Below are 6,072 nucleotides of genomic sequence, written 5' to 3' on the forward strand. Positions count from 1 at the left end.
ACTTCCTTTGCACAGGTCAGCCAGAGTTTACCATCCTTGCCCACAGAGGAAGAACTGAACTAGGTTCTTGACTATTTGACCAGCACTGACTCTGATTCCTTCTTGCTGTTTTAGAATGAATGGTTAACTTTGGGCTACATGAGAAGTGCAATTTCACAACCAAGTACTTTAGCTCTCTTCTAGGTGACAATGAGCTGTGTCAGAAATTTCTAAAAGAGAAGCAGTGGAAAATACTGAAGAAAGATCTAGGAAAGTCTGTACCACAAAGAAAATGTGCACCAAAACTAACTCTTGCTTTTGAGAAGCCCATGGAACATGTTCTTAAATCCTGGAGCATGAGCTGCCAAGCTGGCATTGTGGACCTGAGCACATGCTATCACAAACCTCCAAAACCTTCTCAGCAGCACACACACAAATTTGTTCCTGTTCAGCCCAAGCCAGAAAAGAAGTCTCTAGTTGGGCCACATACTCAGTTAAAGGTAATTTTTAGTGTCATTTTACCGCATCCCAGTTTAAATGGGTTGCTTGAGAAAGCAGTCTAAAAACGATGCAGTCAAAAATTGAAGCTCCATTTTTTAAAAGTAGAAGCTGAAAAATTGAATCTCTGTTCAAATCTGTAGTTCCTGTTTTCCATTAGAAGGGAGACAGAGGGAAAATAATATTTACGTGACTATTTCTACCTAGTGTAATAGGTAATAGTCTGATTAATTTGTGCCAGAAAGGAGTGCTCATATTGACTTAAACCACTGGGACAAAAAATACCATTTTGGGGGATTTTTAATTTGTTTTATTTTTAAATTTTCTATCATATTTATGTAAACTGATATTTTAATATATTGTATGAGGAAAGCAGGCAATTATTTGATTTTTTATGGTGGGTTCTCATTGCTAATGCACATCTTGACATTCTAATCCACATTTATAACATTATCACTAACACAGGGACAAGCAGTGTCAGACAGGAGTAGAGAATTAGCACAGAATGGGGCATCCAAAACTCTTTCTGCTGGCTTTTATCAGATTTTTGTTTGAGTGGCAGTAGATAACTGACAATAATAATTAAGAGCCCACTCCTTCCTTGGAAGGTCTTTGCCCTGCTGAAAAATTTTTGTCATCTACCAAATCAAGCAGAAGAGATAGGCTGAGGGTGCTGCTGTTTGGAAAACAATGGCTGCAGTTATTGAGTGTTGGCTGGGGACACAGCCACCATCCCTATATCCAGCAGATGAGAGAACAAGGAATGAAATAGAAGATGGATGTGAGCCCTGTTTTTCTTTTAGGTGTTACCATGTTAGATCAAAAGATTTCTAGGGGAATTCATGAGCAGCACTGCAAGAGAAAGCAGAGGTGGGAGGTTGGTGATGGCATCTGGTTGAACTCCACAAAGTCATCCAGCTACTTCTGTAGCATTAGAAGTGAGAAGATAATTTCCCAGTCTTCTTCAGGCTGTTTGGAAGGAATATATTCTGACCCAGGCTATCCATTCCCTAGTTCTTGGCTTTGGGAGGGATGATGCCAGTTAGGCCAACAGGTTATGGGAAGAGATGGATGTTGGATAAGTGCACCCTGCTCAGACACCAAACATTAGTAGATGTTCTTGTAAATGTTGCCAGTTCTTTCTGCAGCAGGTTGCTCTGTACACATCGAGAGATGGCAAATTTAGGAAGTAACTCTACTTCTGGAGGCTGCAAAACCCCTGAGATTTGTGTGTGTGTGTGTGTGTGTGTAGCCTCATGCAGTGCACACACACATCCAATACACATGTAACTATGTCATAATTTGTTAACAGTAACTGCTACAAAGAGCTTGGCAGAAAGCTGCTTTCAGTCATCCTATGAAAAGCAAATAGCTTGTTTTCATGTGACAGCTCAATAAGGCCTTAGAAACTATAGAATGTACAGCAGTTTGACAAAGACAGTGATTAAAAAATTCGTATTTCCTGAAGTGTAAGGTGGTTTGCTTGCATGTTAAAAGAATTTTAAACATTTAGCATGGCTGTTACCATGTATTACTGCTTCTGTGCTGAGCAGGCACTGAAGTCTACATTAAAATTACGTACGCAGAAATTTGATTTTTTTTACCTTTGATTAGAGAATAGAGTCTCCAAGCTGTTTTCAAGCTGGCATTATAGGAGAATTAGAGGATTTATGCTAATTAGATACTGAAAGTTAAGAAATGTAATAAAATCACTAGCAGCTGTAATCAATGACAGTCTTCAGTGAATTGTAAAGCCAAACTCTTGGGAAGGGTCTGGATTGTGAATCATTAGTGACTCTTTTCTTCAACTGACATCAAAAATTCATTTTCAGCTTGTATTAGCCAGCATCCAGGGATTGCTTTGTTCTGCAAATGGAGAGAGAGGGATTGCAGTGGGGAGGCCCCTGCAGTCATAGACAGGGGGTCTGTGAGACGGTGCATGTAAGACATCAGAAAAGGTAGCACTGAATGAAGGGAGAGGCAGTGCCAAAGTTCTAAATGTAGATGAGCGCTAAGCAATTACCAACATAATTAGGTACCATTTCTGGAACATCAGCACTGATATACATGTGCTTATCTCAGCCTGGCCTGACCTGGTTTTCTACATCAGCTGATTTCCCTGCACTTCACCCTTTCTGTCTTTCCCCCTGCCCTGGGCAGTAGGCATGTGTGGCAGAGGGTGCAGTGTTTCTGCTCAGCACAATGCTGTTCTTTTCTAAGAATAGCCACAACAGATCTGTTTTGTGTGTGGGTAACTGGGACTCTCCAGCCACAACATGAGTGCATGAAGTTAAAGCATCTCAGATTGTATGAAGGGAGAAGGAGAGATTCCTGGACTTTCAGTGCTGTGTATTCTGCAACTTGTATTCTGCAACTTGGAATGAAGTCTGTGGTCCTCCCAGCAAGACTGGACCAGTTTGGATTAAACAGAGAGAAAGATTCTTCTTGCATTAACAGCCTCTTCAAAACTGAAGCCTTGCAGTGAATTTAATTAGGTGCTTGATCTTTCAGGAATATTGGTGGCACTGATGGACATGTGATGTGTATCAAGGACAAGACTTGGATGTCAAAGACAGGACACCAGACGCTAGCGCAGAGTCATTGGGAATGTCACAAACAACTGAAATCTGCAATGCCTGCCCATACTACAGAGTTGTGGCTTTCTTCTGAACATGGGAGAAGGAGCTCTCTTAACTACTGAGCACTCTTGTGAAGAGTGCCATAGAAGCTGGTGTTGCTTCTATGTACTAGTTTGGCTTGCAGTTTTGGCCAGCAACTATGTGTAGCAACAAATCCATTTGACCTTTCCTCTCTCGTCAGAAGTTTTGCCTCACTCTGACATTCTTTGCTCCCTCTGTGTTTTGAGAGAATTGCTGTGCCATAGAGAGGGGCTTCCTGGCCCCGGGCACAACAGAAATACTATAGTTAGTGGAGCAGAGACATACAGGCTTTAGCATGTTTGTGCTTGTCACCTCTAAAACCACTCCCAAATGCCACCAAAAAAGTTGTTGGTTACATCTCTTCTTCTTTCCCTGGATCTGGGGAAGGAAACTTGCCAACACACTCTGGAAGATTTAAACCATAGCCCTTAGATGCCTTTCTCACTCACATAATTTTCTCAAGGAACACCATTTAGGTATTCCTGGGGAAGAGGAGCTCTAACACCACTGGAACAATCCTGTTTTGCTCCCAAATGCTATAAAATGGAAGTAGTGACTAGAGAATCTCTAAATGCCCAACCTGCATACTGTCGGCTGAGGTACTCTAAAGGATTAGTTCATCCATTTATTATCCAAGTTAGTTCTCTTTTCTCTTTTTATTTCCTTTCTGGTGACAATGATTATTTAAGCAATGAACACATCTTCAAGGCCAGAATCACCATCGTGCCAGTTTATACACTTCTGTGAAAGCTGAGAACCAGAGTGGACTTGTACAATCTGTACCTGTATTTCATGGATTAGGATGTAAACTAAGAGCCTGCCTTTTTCTGTCCTGTGAGTGTGTTTGCCTCATCGTTCTGAGGGTGACAGTGTTTAGCTATGTGCACATAAATAACTTAAAGGATTTTGGTTTGGTGTTTGGTTTTTGGTTTTTGAGGTTTGGTTTTGTTGTTTTGGGGTTTTTTTCTTTTGGTTTATTTTTTGTCAAAAAAGAAGAAAAGAGTCAGGCTTCCTTCGTCTTTCTGGTATTTCCTTGTATTTGCTCTCTGTTCCTTTAGGATGACAAAGGTACCAACTGCATTAATCCTTTTGGATGCTAGAGGGAGCCCATGGCTTGAGCAGTCAGAATCAATCACTATACCTTGTACAATTCTTGAGGAAACACAGATGGAAAGTAAAGTGCTGTTGATGACTGTAATGCACCTTTTTCCATCACTGGCAAAATTAGAAGGGCTGAATGTATCTGCTTAGGAAATTACACATGGCTTTCAGAGACACTCAGATGATGAAATGCTGTAGCTGCAATTTCTTCTATATCTGAGCAGCTCTCTGTTGTGACTGGATTTATCTTCCCAAGTTCCTCTGAGGAAATAAGTTGTCTCTCGTATCCCTGTGAATACAGGGGAACTGTAACACAGGGAGCACTCGTGTTACTATGTGTGTGTATATATATATACACAAAGTAGTATTCCAAGCAAAATTTTCCAAAGCACCCAGGAGGAGGCTTGAAAACACAAGGTAACATCGTGAAACGTATTGACTGACTCTTTTGCCATCTCGTTGTTTTGCACTAGGGATCTGTCACTGTAACAGTGCAGCTGACAGCACATTAGCAGCCAGAATTTGGGGTCTTTGGAGGCTGAAATACAGCCACACTTGAACTGACCTAGCTTAAATATATTAGTTAACTTTGCATAATCAGAGCAAATTTTAATTTACATTACATCTATTTCTACATTCAGAGTTCTTGACATGTGGACCTCTAATCCTAGTGAGCACCACCTCTATCCTGTTTAGTTGTATTTCAGCAAATCATTATTCCTCAGAAGTAGCTCAGCTGTCACTGTAATGCTTGGTGAGTTACTTTAAGTGTCAGGGCAACAGCAAATGGACATTCCCACTGCTCCAGTGCCTGAGGCAAAGCAATCTTACTTGCTGTGCAGAGCTTTGGCAAGCCGGGCTTGGCGTTCTTGTTGGGGCAGCTCTGCCCGGGAGAGGGCCGTGATGCCCGGCCACGTGCTCCGGCAGAGTAGCCATGGTGGGGAAAAGGTAACATATCGGATAGGAAGGTCCATATAGACAGGCGGATATGAGATACGACACAAAATCACTCAAATGCAAGTCACAATACTTCAGTGGAATATTGCTGCCAGAAACATGATGTCCTGCTGGATATAGATCCTGTTAAGGAAGCCAGACAAGGGGGCTCTTGCAAAGGGCTGAAGATGGGATGGCATTACAATGGCACTGACTTCATAGATACCTATGCACAAGTTATTACAGTTTTCCCAGCATTAAGTGTTGATGATTTGCAGCTCAGTCTGATTTGTGGAATAGAAGATACTTCAGCCCTCTTCAGGGTATACTCGGATACAGAGTGGCTAAGTTTTTCTCCTTGGTATCTTGTGACACAGTTGCATAAAGCTTGATTGTTTGGGCTTTACTCTTACAGGATGCAGTAAGTACAAAAACCAGCTGTTACTCTCTTAGAGGTGACACTGTAGAGGCTCCTCTGCCTAAGGCAAACTTATGTTCCTTTATCACCTAAGAGGTTCATCTGCATGAACACCAACATGTAATAAATGAATTGGTTTCGGGGTGTTGGTTGTTACTGTTTGGATGAGATATAAAAGAGGGGAGTTGATAGTTGAATAAATGGGCATGTTAACTGAGGATATTGCAAGACTGTCCGGGTGTAATATCAGAGTGTGAGCACCAGGTGGAGACGCAATTGGGGATGTGATGATGTGATGGACTAGAAAATTACCTCATGCAGGTGATGTCAACATCTTGGACCGCTACTGGATAAAGGATTATCCAATCATTCTGCGCCCTCGGGAAATGATTGGACAAAAATGCATCTTGATAAAGGCCAATAGAACCCCTGGAAGTGAGCCAACCAGAAGGATCCAAAATCCACCCATTGTGAACGGAC

Source organism: Corvus hawaiiensis, chromosome 7, assembly GCF_020740725.1.
Source record: "Corvus hawaiiensis isolate bCorHaw1 chromosome 7, bCorHaw1.pri.cur, whole genome shotgun sequence".
NCBI lineage: Eukaryota > Metazoa > Chordata > Aves > Passeriformes > Corvidae > Corvus > Corvus hawaiiensis.